The sequence below is a fragment of the Eucyclogobius newberryi genome, unplaced genomic scaffold (assembly GCF_026437365.1).
Source record: "Eucyclogobius newberryi isolate DKJ021-1_F unplaced genomic scaffold, fEucNew1.0.hap1 SCAF_17, whole genome shotgun sequence".
Classification (NCBI taxonomy): domain Eukaryota; kingdom Metazoa; phylum Chordata; class Actinopteri; order Gobiiformes; family Gobiidae; genus Eucyclogobius; species Eucyclogobius newberryi.
Genome location: NW_027315801.1, coordinates 31,821,982 through 31,837,918, shown reverse-complemented (window position 1 = coordinate 31,837,918; position 15,937 = coordinate 31,821,982). Strand labels below are relative to the sequence as shown.

Sequence of the window (15,937 nt, the reverse complement as noted above, 5' to 3'; positions counted from 1 at the left end):
ACAGAGTGAATCCACTGGTCCATATTCACCTGCCGACAGTGAAATATAGATCCGAGTGTCGTCTGCTGTAAGTCTGACACTTTTAAATTCCTCTGCGAATTGCTGCCGCAGCACAGTTCTTCAGCGTTGGTGTCATCGGTTTGTCTTAATGCCATGCGGTGAACCATTTCAGGCAAAGAAATAACATCTCCACAATTATTAAGGGTATGGAAAAACCTACAAGAAAGTGAATTATTGTTATCATCTGGGGTCAAAGATGAACATGAGCAAGATGCCGGTTTGGAACTGGATTTGATTCATTTGAACATAAATTACACATCGATTTTATGACATACAGCAGTAAGTTAGAGACAGTGATTTAGTTTAATCATGTGTAACCAAGGGAAACCTGAAAGTCTGATCTTCCTTGCCATATCTTTTCTAGTGGGAGGCCCGAGTGGTTGAATTGAGTTTGTGATTGGAGCTCAAGGGCCTTTGATTAATCCCTGTGTGGGCTCCGGACACTGATTTGACAAAGTTGGTTTGTGGTATTAAAAGTATAGGAACATGGTTGTTTTTATTTTATATTATTGTGAAAATTAATAGTATTACCAAAAATGATCTATTGCATAAACCCGAGTGATAAATACCTTTTGCACCTGCTCCAAGCCTCAATAACAATAATACTGATGGGGAAAAAAGATCAGGAAGTGAGTCTGATCAAATCAAAATGCAAATTACTCATTAGGGTTCAAGAAGCAAATAAATATAGACATTTTGTGACATTCTGCAGTAGCTCTTTCCCTTGAGTGACATCTAGGATTAACCTCAATTAAAGCCGCGGCAGCGGCGATGATGGCTCTCGCCTCCCGCGCGACCGCCTTCCCGCCCGTCCATGTTTTCTGCTGCGTTTTGCGGCATACCAAACGAACCTCAGTAATTCACCTTTGTTTGCAATTCAAATAGTAGTTTGTCCTGACAAATTGCAAGATCGTGCTGAATGCAGACCTGAGCAGGGAGAAAGAGAGAGAGCCTCGGTGACCCGCGACTTTTCATTGATGTTCAGGGGGTCAAAAATACCTGAGTTGTGTCAGAAAGAATAAAGCCTAAAGAATAAAGTCAAAATAATTAAGTCTAATGTATAAAGTCTAAAGTCTAAAGAATAAAGCCTAAAGAATAAAGTCTAAAGAATAATAATTCTAATGCTAATGCTAATGCTAATGCTAAGACTGCGGCACGAGAGGAAATGTCCCATCAAAATAAAAGAGGAAGAGGAAGTGAAGGCATTCATTGTGCCTCTGCTGGCCAATTGTGAAAATACACAATATCTGCAATGCACTTTTTTCATGGCGTCTCGAGGAGAATATAATCCATGAGTTTCAAACAAATCAGACAATGTTGAGTTTTTCACACAATGGGTAGGGGGCGCTATAAAGTACATTTGTTACATGGGTATTCATTATTTCCAAGCAGACCATAAAAACGCATTAGTGAGTGAAATATGAGCTCCGTAGATCAATTCCAATAGGCGTGACTTGTCCTTGAAAAAACAGAAAATTAACCTTTTTTTGAGGGCCGTGGCTGGAGAGCCGCGGCGCGGTCAAATGGCCGCGCAGTTTCAGGGACTTTCCCTTATAGCCCGTTATAGCCTCATGGCTAACGCTAACCCTAACCTTAACCTTAACCTTAACCTTAACCTTAACCTTAACCTTAACCCTAACCCTAACCCTAACCCTAACCCTAACCCTAACCCTAACCTTAACCTTAACCTTAACCCTAACCCTAACCCTAACCCTAACCCTAACCTTAACCTTAACCTTAACCCTAACCCTAACCCTAACCCTAACCTTAACCCTAACTTTAACCCGGCGCGGTCAAAAACGGCGCTAAAACGCGGGCAAATAGCGGCGCAGTTTCAGGAGCCGCGGTGTGCGGCCGGCACAAAAATAACATGGCAGTTTCGGCCGCGCGCCGCGGCACTGCAGACCGTAAAGAATATCAACATTCTTTTGAATATTTATTAAATTTCAATGTCTTTAGATGCAAAAGGTGTTGTTTTGAGCTCGATCGGACAAAAAAACCTAGGACAAGTATGATTTTGAAAAAAAAAAGTCAAGCGTGGCAGTGGCACTTTGATTCAACATGGCTGACTTCCTGTTTATCATAGAGCGATGCTGCCTAGGCCAAAGATTAAGTGTTTCATGTTTTTTCTATTTTGAACTAGTAGGCGCTGTTGCGACGGGCGTTCTCGCAACCTCCATTTTATTGGAGTTCGTGCCGAGCCGATCGCGTCTATGTCCCCATGTGACCTATGACCCCATGTGTGACATTCATCAATGTTCAGGGGGTCAAAAATGCCAGAGTGGCAAAATGACCATGCAAGAATAAGAATAAGAATAAAAATAAGAAACATGGCAAGAACAAAGACTCGTCGCATTCTCGTCGCATTCCATGGAATGGAATGGCTCGAGCCAATAACTGGCGCTTTGTAACGCGACATATTTTTAATATCAAATACCAGTAACTCTTTTTGACCTCGAATGCACTTTTACTGGTGGAAAAGTGAAGTTCAATTGACCTGAAAAATGCAAACTACTGCACATTCAGTTCCTCGTGGCAAACTACAGAGTGAAGTTTATTTTTCCAGTTATTTCTGTGTTAGTTTATGTTTTTCAAATGTTTAGAATACAAAGGTTTAATGTCACTTTAGAGCACAATGATTTGCCTCTCTTGCTGCATGATGATGGCTCTCGCTTCCCGCGCGACCACCTTCCTGTCCGTCCATGTTTTCTGCTGCGTTTTGTGGCATACCAAACGAAGCTCAGTAATTCACCGTTGATGATTGCGCAGTTTGCGATTCAAATAGTAGTTTGTCCTGACAAATTGCAAAATTGTGTTGACACAAGACCTGACGCAGACCTGAGCAGGGAGAAAGAGAGAGAGCCTCGGTGACCCGTGATTTTTCATTGATGTTCAGGGGGTCAAAAATACCCGAGTTGTGGCAGAAATAATAAAGTCTAAAGAATAAAGTTGGCGTACTGGCGCTGCTTATTCCGTGCCTGACCTGGGGCTGGCGGTCAAGAAGAGGCTAACAGATCGCCTTTCTGTTTTCGCATCGGAACTCATAGCGATACGGTTTGCATTGGAATGGGCGGAAACTGCTTTAAAGTGTTGCGGCATTGTGGTGGCCTCTGACAGCCTTTCTGCATTGCAAAGCATTAAATCTGGGAAATCGGATTGGAGACAGGATGTGTGGAATGGCATCTTCTGTCTGATACTCTCCCTGTCCAGGAAGGATGTGAGGATTTGGGTTCCTGCTGTTTTTCAGACTTCCTATAAGTGATCTGTTCTTCTGTATCTACCTCTGTATCTACCTGTGTTGCACCAATGAAATTTCCCCATGTGGGACAATAAAGGAATATCTTATCTTATCTTATGTGGGGGTGGATGGTAACGAAATGGCTGATTCACTGGCTAAACGTTTCCTTAGATTGATGTGGCGGTTGAGTTAAGCAAATCTGAAATCAAGCCTCTTATCAAGAGTCACGTGGTCGGCCTTTGGCAGGAATTTTGGAGCCACTGTGATACTGGACGGCATCTCTATCACATTCAGGGTAGTGTGGGTCCTTGCGGGTCCATGGGCAGGAACGCGAGGGAGGAAAGGGCCTTTGCCCGCATGAGGATTGGCCATACTGGACTCAATTGATCACTGAGTAGGATAGGCAAACATCAGACCGGCCTGTGTGGTCACTGTTGGGTGCCAGAGACTGTCGAGCACGTGCTGATTCGCTGTGCGGCTTATGAAAGAGAAAGGGCCGGGTTGGCCTTGTGGTTTCGGAATAATGGGCGGGAGTTCAATCTGCGGAACGTTCTTACGATCCAGTTACAGGGTGAGGTTGTGGTTGCTTACTTATATACCACAGGGTTGGGTAAAACGGGCTTTCTTCTGGACCTGTCAGTGAAGGTTCCTCCTCGATACCAGCCGCCAGTCTGGTCTGGTCTCCGGTCTGGAGAGAAGAGAGATAGCGGAGGAGAGTGGATCGGTGGTCGAAAGCGTTCTGGACGGCGTGGAGGAGCAGCCTTTTCTGGCTGCACGTGCCCGGAAACGTAAAAAGTCCCTTAGCTCGTCCGAGGGTTCTGGGAATGAGCAGCAGGATGAGGCTGAAGCTACTGATATCCGGAGTGAGAGCAGAGACTGTAAGGTGATCATAAAGCTTGCACAGGATAGTGCATCCTTTAAGGAGTGGAATTCAGTGGCATTGTCAAAGAGCCTAACTGTAGCTGTGGGAGTGATCAAGAGTGCGAGTGTCCTTAGAGATGGCTCGCTGCTAGTCATGTGCAAGGACGCGGCTCAGCAACGGAAGGCGATTGGAACTAAACGTCTGGGTGGAAAGGACATTCTTGTGTCTGATGCTGAAAGAAACACGGTCAGAGGAGTTATCGTAGGTGTCCCTACGGCGACATCTGTGGATGAAGTTAAGGAGAATTTGACTGGAGCTAAGGTGGTGGACCCCAGGCGGTTGAAGGTGACCCGGTCTGGGGTAAGATGTGACAGCTTGTCGGTAATGGTAACACTTGAAGGGAGGTGCCTGCCTAGTAAGGTGTTCATTGGGGTCATGTGCCATGACGTTAGGCCATATGTTCCACCGCCCCTGCGTTGCTTTAAGTGCCAGCGCTTTGGGCATATTGCAGCGGTCTGCAGAGGGAAGCAAAGATGTGGTAAATGTGCAGGAGATCACGAGTATGGGAAGTGTGACGTGGGAGCAAAACTGAAGTGCTGTAACTGTGGGGAAGAACATAGCTCTGCCTACGGGGGATGCAGGTTTAGCAAAAGAGCTGCTGAGGTGCATAAAATAAAGGTCTCTCAAGGTATATCCTATGCAGATGCAGTCAAGAAAGTTTCAAGTAACGAGTTTAGAGTAAATACAGAGAGAGGAGCCAGCGCTGCTCCCAGCCAGGGCGAAATGAGAAAGGCCAGCGTGGCTTCCAAGAAGTGTGAAGGTTTCAAGAGTGGAGGTCCCAAGTGTGCAGGTTCCAGAATTAATGAGAATACCCTGGTTGTGGATAGAGAGGATTTTGTACTCTTTATGGTGGATGTTGTAAACTGTGCTGCTCAGACTCAAAGCAGAACTGAAAGGATCAGGATCATTGCTAAAGCTGCAGGGAGATTCCTTGGAACAAAGGAGCTTGATTGGGCATAAATAGAAAACAGGCTAAAGGCGCTAAATGGGAGTCGGAGTGATGGAGGTCTACTTTTGGGCAATCAGAGTGATCAGAGTGAAGAAATGGAGGTGGGGGTGGTCTCCTGTCCTCGCCCAGTCTAGTAGAGGCACGGCTACCAAGCAGCGACATCAGTGGAAATATCAAAGCCTAAAGAATGAAGCCTAAAGAATAAAGCTGTACGGCGAAGCACCAAACATCAAAGAAGGAGAGGAAAATGAAGAGTCAGCCCTGGAATAAAGTCGGACTCTGAAAGATGAAGTTGAAAGAATAAAGTCTGGCGGTAATGCAACGCTTGGATACCAACCACCATAAAACAACAACAACAGCAGCAACACTCGGATGCCAACCGCCATAAAACAACAACAACAACAACGTCTGGCGGTAATGCAATACTCGGATGCCAACCGCCATAAAACAAAGACAACAACAATAACAACTCGGGTATTTTTGACCTCCTGAACATCAATGAAAAGTCGCGGGTCACCGAGGCTCTCTCTCTTTCTCCCTGCTCAGGTCTGCGTTCAGCACAATCTTGCAATTTGTCAGGACAAACTACTATTTGAATCGCAAACTACGCAATCATCAACGGTAAATTACTGAGCTTCGTTTGGTATGCCGCAAAATGTAGCAGAAAACATGGCCGGGCGGGAAGGCGGTCGCGCGGGAAGGGGAAGGCGGTCGCGCGGGAGGCGAGAGCCATCATCGCCGCTACCGCAGCTTTAATTGTTTTTTTTTGTTTTTTTCTGCTTTTTAATGCCAGATAAAAGTCTAAATCTGTAAAGATATATCTAATATGTCCAGAAAATGGATCGGTTGAGGTTATGTGGATAGTGGTGACCACTATCCACATAACCTCAACCGATCCATTTAGTAGCCATCCTGACCATGCACCACTCAGGATGGCTATAAGGTCTACGTCAGTTTGCCGCAGGGCATCTGTAGTATCAGAATTATCTTTCCAGCTCTAGAGGAGTGAATGAATAATGTAATGTAATTAAAAAACAACTTTGGCCAGAAATGGTAATTGGAAAAGTTCCTTGTTTGTAGTTTAAAATCTGCTGTATAAAATCTTTGTACAGCTTTTACCATATTGTAAAGTAGGTTCCTTTTCAATAATATACTTGCATAATAATCAAGTGTGCCTAATTGTTTTTTCAAGCCAAACACCTTCACAAGTACTCAAAATGTTTATACATATGCTTACTCTTCTAAAACATGAAAATCAGAACTGGTTTACTGTTTGTACTTAATTCCTCCCTTTTCTTATTGATTCCAATGTGGTTCACAACTTTCAGAGGCCAGAGCAAAGATTTGGATGCAGCCATCACACAGTGGTCTTATTTTAACCCTAAGAGCTTCTTCTACACTATATCTGTACTGGGGCAGAAAAAAATTTACTTGAATTAATGAAATTGGGTACCGCCCTTTTAAATTCCTTCCCTCGTTATGTGTACATTCATTTCAGCAGTAAAACATGGATTACCCTTACCTTATATACCATAACCCGAGTCCCAAAATGTGTCATGATAAGAAGAGAATCTGGCATCAAACTTCACCCTAACACCATGATATCCACATCGTTATATGCCACAAAATAAACAAATATACATCTTTCCTTGTGTCTTTTCACAGATTATAAAGACTAACATTGACCAAGAGACTGTATCTTTGATTCAGATCACTGTCAACTTTGTAGAGCCAACAAAAGAACTTATGGAGACTTTCACAACATGGTCAACCATCCTTGGATTCCAACTTTCTATTTTTTCCAAATCAGGATTTTATTGACTTCTTTGTAAACCACATGACTGAACAGACTATATCTGAACATTTCGGCCATTGCCAATCTCCACTAAGATGATGAAATTTCCCCATGTGTGGACAACAAAAAGGATTATCTTATGACCTGGACATTCAAACGCTCCTTGTTCCACACTCATGTAGCCGGCTTGCTATCACTTGCTTTACTTTTCACTTTATTTTATTTTTTTAGCCATCAGCATTGGCTACCGGGACGCAATGGACCAAGAGACAACCCATTAGCCTACACCATAAGGGGATTTCAAAGTCCCAAAGTCGATACAAACCAGAATATCTCATTAAGAAGTTTGTTTAAGGATGTTAATGTGGCGGCTAAACCTTTGCTCAATCAAGCCGAGGCCGGATATACAGGTGGAAATTCAGGTCGCGTGATGGGTCTTGGCGATGCTATCAACAGTTTACAAAAAGAAATGGACGTAACGGGAAAGCTAAGCACCCAACCGTATCGCTACATCCTGAACGAGCCACTAAAATGCAAAGATATCACGCCGTTTCTTGTATTGCTTATTACGGCCAAATCGCGGCAAAAGGACGCCCGAAATGCAATTCGTCAAACATGGGGGAATGAAAGCGTTGCAGCGGGATTGGGGTTTGTCCGATTGTTCCTGCTGTGTGAAGCACTTTGAATTGCCTTGTGTATGAAATGTGCTCAACAAATAAACTTGCCTTGCCTATGAGCTGGGTGGCGACACATTGCCCGCATGTTTCATATGTCATGAAAACGGACAGCGATATGTTCGTCAATACAGAATATCTAATCCAGAAGCTGCTCAAACCGGAATTACCTCCGAAACAAAGGTATTTTACGGGGCCTTTGATGCGCGGCGAAGCACCATTTCGAAACAAAGACAGCAAATGGTACATGCCACCAGAGTTGTACCCTAGCGAGCAATATCCAATTTTCTGCTCAGGAACAGGGTATGTGTTTTCAGGCGATTTAACTGAATTAATCTACCAGGCATCGCTCAGCATACGGAGGTTGCATTTAGAGGATGTTTACGTGGGGATTTGTCTGGCCAAGTTGCGCATAGAACCGCAACCGCCGCCAAATGAATTTCTCTTCAATAATTGGAGGGTTCCGTATTCAAGCTGCAAGTATAGCCACCTCATCACGTCGCATCGGCTCAAGCCAAGCAAATTGATCAGGTACTGGTCTCACCTACAAACCAACAAGCAAAATGCGTGTTTTGGAATGCAACTATGACTATGGGAAGACATGTTAAAGTATATGGGAAAAAGCACATTGTTTCTTTATGTGGATTATTCAAAATTATTTCTTTAATTTGAAGAAATATGTACATATAATGTGATACTTATGAAAGGGATGTGGAAGTCGGGTGGATTTATGGAGATTCAAAGTTGGTCTAATGTTGAATGGAAGAGCGTCAGAATCTGCACAAGTAAGCAGTACTTTTCTTTTGAGTTTTTGACAAATGAAGCCTGCGTAAATTCAGCCTGGAAGACCTAACTCCATCCATCTACGTCAACGCCTCCATGGAAGGACCCCTCTCCCCAGCGCCATCATCGCACTCAAGCGGGCGCCCGCCTGTCCGTCTGTGAGAGTCAGATCCCTCCTTTACCATGGACTCTCCCAGGTTTCTGCGCTTATCCCAAAGAGGTTATGCAGTTTTTCCTGGCCAAAGAAGTAGGGTGAAAGGTCAGGGGGCGTCTGTACCATGGCCCTCGCACCTGCTCCTCATCCCCAATCAACGCTCTCAAGTGACTCCTCCCCTGCTCCCAATCAGCACCCAGGCGGTCACATTTAAGCCCTCAGGCTGATGGCTCGGCAGCTCAAACCGTACTGCGACCCACCACCTCCCCTGCTCCTCCTCTGCATTCCCCTCATCCTCTACCTCCTCTTAACATCTACCACCACCAGTCTCCAGGCTCCGGGGGGAGACATCTAATACAAATAGATCATGGAGTGCCCATGATTGCAACGTCTTCCGCCGGGGTCTGAGCGCCAAATAACTCTCGAATAAAGCTTGCTCAACAGTCCATTCTCGTGGTCTCTTTGTCTCTCCAGGGTGAAATGATATATTTAATGCTACATCATTGTCATAGTCATACACTGACAATGAGGATTGTCTTGCTCCAGTACACAACCGCAGTATGTGATGCCAATAGCAGAGTTTCACATCAAACTTGCATCACTGGTATTTTTATTTTTTTCTGAAGAACAGCTTTTAATGTCATGTCATGTTAATTTCCGCACGTCTTTTGGGCCAGTGGCTGCTGTGGTTCAGTGCAGTGGCTCTGCAGCTCTGCAGCTCTCTGTGCGCTCTCCACGGCCTCAGCGATGACAGCTGACAGCCCTCTGCTCTGTTTCTTTCACTGATTGGCTGCTCTGGCTGTCTCTTCTCTATCTCTGATTGGCTGCAAGTTTTACAAACAACCATGGACTAGATAGACTGGAGCAAAGACGTATTTGAGACATGTGCTGTAAAACAGTCAGTTATGGACAAACATGATAAAAAATAAAAAAAAATCAGCCCCATCTAAATGCAAATTAAAAGCTAAAAGCAAATTAAAAGCTAAATATTGTGAATAAAAGTTCTGTATTTTTGGTAGGCTTTGTGGCAGTGGCTCAGAGAAGAGGTTATATTCATCACTAAAGCTACAGAACTAACAGCATGTGTGTCTGCTAAAGGTGGGACTGTTTTTTACTTGGATTCACAATGAGTGAAAATCTAAGTGAAGGGACCTTTGATAAAAACAACCCACTTTTTTTTTGATTTATGCACAACAAATAATTTTGTTGAGGTATTGGAAAATACAGTTTGACTAAATTTGAGAGCTGGTGCTTTATAGGATTGTCCAAAGTATTGAAACATCTGATACTAATCGATAATGGATTTGAGTGTCGATACTAAAAAAGGTCACTTAAGCATAATAAAATTAGACTTCCTGGACAGTGCTGAAATGACCTTGGATAATCTATTATTTTTGTTCATTTAAAATCAGTTTTTTTCATTAACATTTTAGTATTGAGATTTAGTAGAGTCTATTCCTTAGTATTCATTCATTTTATTTATGTATACAGGGGTACCCTGTTAAAAAGACAACAGAATAAACAACAAACAAACACAGGACACTAAAACACAAATAAACATTCAATAAATTACAACAAGAGCACTTGCTCCGCGGGTAGTCCTTGACCCGTACTTTAAAACCACTAAAAGGCATATAATTATTTAATATAAACAGTCTGTGTTTCACAGGAGCAAAGCTGTTAAAGGCTTTTTTTTTTCTGTCTCGGTCTTATTACAATGGGACTGTAAGACAAAAATGTCCTGAGTCCTCAAGCGGGGACCTGAGGTGTAACACATTGATAAATAATCAGGCAAAATGCCAACTAGAGCCTTATACACCAATAAAAGGCAGTGTTGTTCTCACATCCAATGAGTGCCATTCTACTTTACAATATAATTTACAGTTGTGAGTTCTGTCTCCTTCTCTTGTAATGAACCTTAATGCTGAATGATAAATCGAGTTCAAAGCTGTATAATGCATTATATATGTCATAATCCAGGACTGAGAAATGTAGCCTGGATGAACTGTTTTCTACAATTATGAGAAAAACACGTTTTATTTCTAAAGAAGAATGACAGTCTGCCTCTTGTATGTGTTTGTTGAAAGAGTTTATCATCGATGCAGATGCCCAAGTATTTGTATTAGGGTACAAGTTAAAGTACCATCAAGTAGATATCTCTTTTTGGTTCACTAGAGTGTATTTTGGAGAACAGCATTATCGTTTATTTTTTATTTTAATACATTAACAATTTTAAAATAACACAGTTTTGTTGGATGGTGTGAAAATCCTATTGATCCTCACAGGAAGGTGCCTTAGCTTACAGAACTCCATCATCTGCAGAATCAAAATCAAGTTTGAAATGTTTCTTGTTAACACTAATGCTTTGACACCTGCTGCAGTGACTGAGGGCAAATACATTAGCATGTTCATTGTACTACAAAATATAAATGTTCAGGATGATTTAAGAAATCAGTACTATCACTTCAGCACAACTTACTTGTACCTTTGTGTGAGTATTGATTTATTTTGCATCTGTACTTTTACTGAACTCACACAATTGAACACTTCTCCAATCCAATACTATATCCAATAAAATACTAGATGATTACCTAATGACATCACAAGTTAGGATATTGCATTTTGAGGTAAAGAGAGGGGAACCTGCTAAAGATTGTTTAAACATTTTGGGGAAAAAAATTGTGTTTTTGGATGAGGGTAAACTTCAAAACTCAAAAAGTAGCTCTCTGTGGAATGCGTAATAATGACCTTTAATAACCATATATTATGAACACAAAACATTATTACATTATAATGATTCAACAGAGGCTGCTTCACACTGATTTCCATTCAACACTTCTGAACTTACTGACCTAACGAACTATTCAAGACAGTGTTCATCCAGATGCCAAGAAGAAAACAACGTAAAGAGAAAAGTTTAAAATGTCGCACTATTTATCAAATGTATAAATCCTGTACGCCACCATGTGTTTACAGACAAACGGAAATGTCTTTTGTTCAACCTCACACTACCTACTTCTGAAGAAAGTAACTGTGGCCTCCTTTAGGTCCTAGGATTGAAGTAAAGACATATTTTTGTGTGTATTGGACAGGAGCAATGACACATGACGCTTCAATTCAAGGTATTAAGTATACAAATTCAAAATACAGACATTTTCAGACAAGGTGGCAGGGAAACGTCTTGCAAAAGGACACAACAAAATATACTTGGATTTGAACCTCCAACCTCCATGTTAATAAACATACAAAAATGATAGTGTTATATCTTGACATTTCAGCAGAATCCTGTTGTACCTGCATGTCTCAACCAATGGCTAGCTCAGTGTTTGCATCACTATTTCCTGTACAGTTCTATCTCGATGTTGGTTTTTTGCTAAATCAGGCTAATATTTATAAATGCTCAAAGATTTGACTGAACTCCGAGTTGTTGGTGGATGTCACTGACAACACGATGAAGACTTCACAAATAAGGTTTATGGTTAGCTGACAGTTTTGTGGGGAGATGTTTGTGGGACAGTGCTAATAGTAATTTTGAGGCATGACAGATTTATAACACTATAACAAATTAAGAGAAAAACAACTTGTGTTTACTTTAAAATTTAGTTGTTTGATGTTTTGTATGTTCTATACTAATAAAAGTTTGCATTAGCTGTGATAGCCAGTTAGCATGCCAATGGGGTCATTACACAATTTGGAACATGAGTTATATTTGTAACGCTTTAAAATGTGTACTGTGGGTGTCACCTCAAGTAGTTGTTATTTTGAATGCAGTTACTGTATATCAAAATGTGACTATTTTACAGAGTTTAATCTTAGAAAGAGTAACAAAGTGTTTAGCTCATTATCATCAAACTTAGCCATTTTTCATAAGTCAGAATTACTCAGCTCTTTTCCGTTCTCTAACGTTCATCCACAGCTCAAATGTATCATATTGGCCTTGGGCACATATTTATCAGGAAACTGTCCAAAATGGTTACTGTAGCTACTTCAGTGCATATGTATCTGGGCATCTAAATTTGGTAATGAGTCTGTTCAGCTAGTTAACCGGTTTTACGGCTATGACATTGCTCCTGTCATGCTAGCTATCTAAAAATATAGAGAAGCCCATTGACGAAATACTGATCTATTAAACATTTTACACATTTTACCTCATGTTCTAAAGGAGGCCACTGACTTTTATGCTGCCCTCTCGTTCTGTTTACCAAGTTTTCACTCCTTAAGAAATGTTTGTTGCATATTACGATGATTATGAAATCACCTGAATCCTGCAGATGGAGATTGTATTTTTTAAAGCTTTAAAGTGACTGCCCTTGAGCAAACGTGCAATGAATCAAACAACAATTAAACGTATTGGATTCAACTGTGTGCTGTGTCTCATTGGGGGTCGAGAGTCCAACCCACAACCTCCTGACTGAGAGGAAACAGGATAACCACTCTGCCACAGTAACAAAGGGAGGACATGCACACTCCACTCAAATCAAGAGTCTAAATCTTTTGATTGTGAGGTGGTACCACTCTGCTATTCTCACCTAAATAAAAGTTTGTCAGCTCTAAATGACAAATAAGCTTCTTTTGTAATAGACTTTTAGAATTAAGTAGAATTTAACACAGTTTTGCACATGAACATTACATAGTAGAAAAAAAAAAGCTTCAGTTGTAGTCATCTGGACTCAGTTTGAAAAAACAGACGTTTCGACTCTCATCCAAGAGTCATTGTCAATAAAAGAATTTAGATCGAGAACTCCGATATTAATACTGTTCTGTGGTAAGACCCACCCATTGGGAGGAGCCTTCCTGAAGTAGAAAGAGTTGTTTGTTTCAACAGAAACTCCCCCCTTGTATCTACCGAGCTAGCCTATTCAGAATCTTAATGGGCTATTAGAATCCTCTTTGTCTTTGTGAGACCCTGGCTCAACCACCCTGAGTACCTGATTAGCATCTAAATGTCCTTGTCCTGGTCCTGGTCCTCTACCTTTCCAGGGGTTCAGAATCCCATTATAAATAACAGGAAGATTAAACCTTAGCCCTCCATTTCTGTTTAAAGAAGGACTTTCTTTTTTAACAAAAATAGCTTCCTTGACTCCTCTTTCAAACCATCTTTTCTCCCTGCTTAAAACCTTCACCTCACCGTCTTCAAACGAGTGATTAGAGGCTTCAAGATGGGTGGGTCTTACCACAGAACAGTATTAATATCGGAGTTCTCGATCTAAATTCTTTTATTGACAATGACTCTTGGATGAGAGTCGAAACGTCTATTTTTTCAAACTGAGTCCAGATGACTACAACTGAAGCTTTTTTTTTTTTTTTTTCTACTATGGAACACGCCTGGACGAATGAGGGATTACAACGACACATGAACATTACAGTGTAAGCAGTGTTCACTGTCAGCATTAGGCAATCAACAGCGTCCCTTGTTGAAATCAGTTCCCCAGAATACAGCTGCAGAAGTAAGATAAGATAAGATAAGATAAGATAAGATATTCCTTTATTGTCCCACATGGGGAAATTTCATTGGTGCAACGCAGGTAGATCCAGAGGTAGATACAGAAGAACAGATCACTTATAGGAAGTCTGAAAAACACTTTCAGTAGAAGATCTCCTATAAATAAATAAAAACTCCCATAGACAAATAAATAGATAAATAAATACCATTGCATGTGATCCCGACAGTAATTGCACATGAATATGTGTCACGACAGCACATAGATTACACATGAATTTCACAGTAATTGCACATGAATTCCAACAGCAATTGCACATACGACAGAATTGCACATCAGTATTAGGTTAGGTCAGTATTGCGAGTGTTCAGTACTAACAGTTTTTGTTATAAAGTCTGACAGCAGCAGGAAGGAAAGACCTACGGAACCTTTCCTTCACACAGCGAGGGTGGATCAGTCTCTCACTGAAGCTGCTCTCCAGAGCGGAGAGAGTGTCCTGCAGGGGGTGACACTCATGGTCCAGCATAGATGTGAATCTAGCCAGGACCCTCCTGTCCCCCACCTCCTGCACCGAGTCCAGAGCACAGCCCAGGACGGAGCTGGACTTCTTGATGACTCTGTCCAGCCTCTTCCTCTCCCTCTCTGTGATGCTGCTGCTCCAGCAGGCCACACCTACAGGAGCTGATGCCACCACAGAGTCGTAGAAGGTCTTCAGGAGTGGCCCTGTCACTCCAAAAGACCTGTGTCTCCTCAGGAGGTAGAGCCGACTCTGGCTCTTCCTGTACAGTGCGTCCGTGTTATGAGTCCAGTCCAGTTTGTGGTTCAGATGAACACCCAGGTACTTGTATGAGTCCACTCTCTCAATGTCCCGTCCCTGGATGTTCACTGGTGAGGGGGCAGTGGGGTGGCGTCTGCGGAAGTCCACCACCATCTCCTTGGTCGCGTTGATGAGGAGGTGGTTCCGCTGACACCAGTCCACAAAGTCCTGCTCCAGTCCTCTGTACTCCGCGTCATCGTCGTCCGTGATGAGTCCGATGATGGCAGAGTCGTCAGAGAACTTTTGTAGGACACAGCTGTCCGTGTCGTGTCTGAGGTCTGCAGTGTAAAGGGTGAAGAGAAAGGGCGCGAGGACAGTGCCCTGGGGCGCCCCCAACACTGCAGGTCCGAGTGTCAGACACACAGTTCCGGGCTCTCACAAACTGGGGTCGGTCTGTGAGGTAGTCCAGGATAAGTGTTTTTCCCGTCAGTATTACATTACAACATTATTATGTATTATACAGAGATTACATATAAGAGCGATGGGAATGACTTGTCCCTAGGGATGCATACCTAAACCCACGTTCAGGTTCAAGTCCAGATTCGAATCCAGAGGTTTAGGTTCAGGTCCGGACCTAATGAGTCCGGCTGAACTCATGCCATTTTTGCATAATGTTATAACAGCATAACACAAGCTACTTGGCTCAATTAAGTTGAAGATGCATGAACAAGGACTTCTATCAAACACAAGGCTTAACTGCAGACTGAAATAAACTCAATTTCTCTGGTTTATTCACTGTTTATTAACAGAAGTTACAACTTACAAATCACAAGCTACTAGCTAGCACACATTCATGTGTTTTACTAGAGGAACAACTTCTGAACAAGAGCAAGTTGAGTATTGGTATTGTGGCAGCTGTTTCAGCTGATACTATGTTTGTCAAGTGTGTTACTGGTTTGACTGGGCTGTTCCCCACACTTGAAGTTTAATGCCTTTAGACACATTTCCACTCTTTAATTTTGCAGATCCATTGGCATCAAAGTCAGATAAACCTTCAAAAACTAGCATAACCGTCAACTAGAACCACTATAAATCCATCAACTTAGCAGTATCAAAAATAGAATATGAAAATATTTTATACTACACACAATACATCATATTAAC

The 15,937-nt window shown here is 42.1% G+C and overlaps 1 pseudogene; it reads left to right on the top strand.

The window, feature by feature from the left end:
- The first annotated feature begins 7,394 nt into the window (after nt 1-7,394).
- LOC140363618 (beta-1,3-galactosyltransferase 2-like) lies at nt 7,395-8,227 on the top strand (annotated as a pseudogene).
- Nucleotides 8,228-15,937: the final 7,710 nt, after the last annotated feature.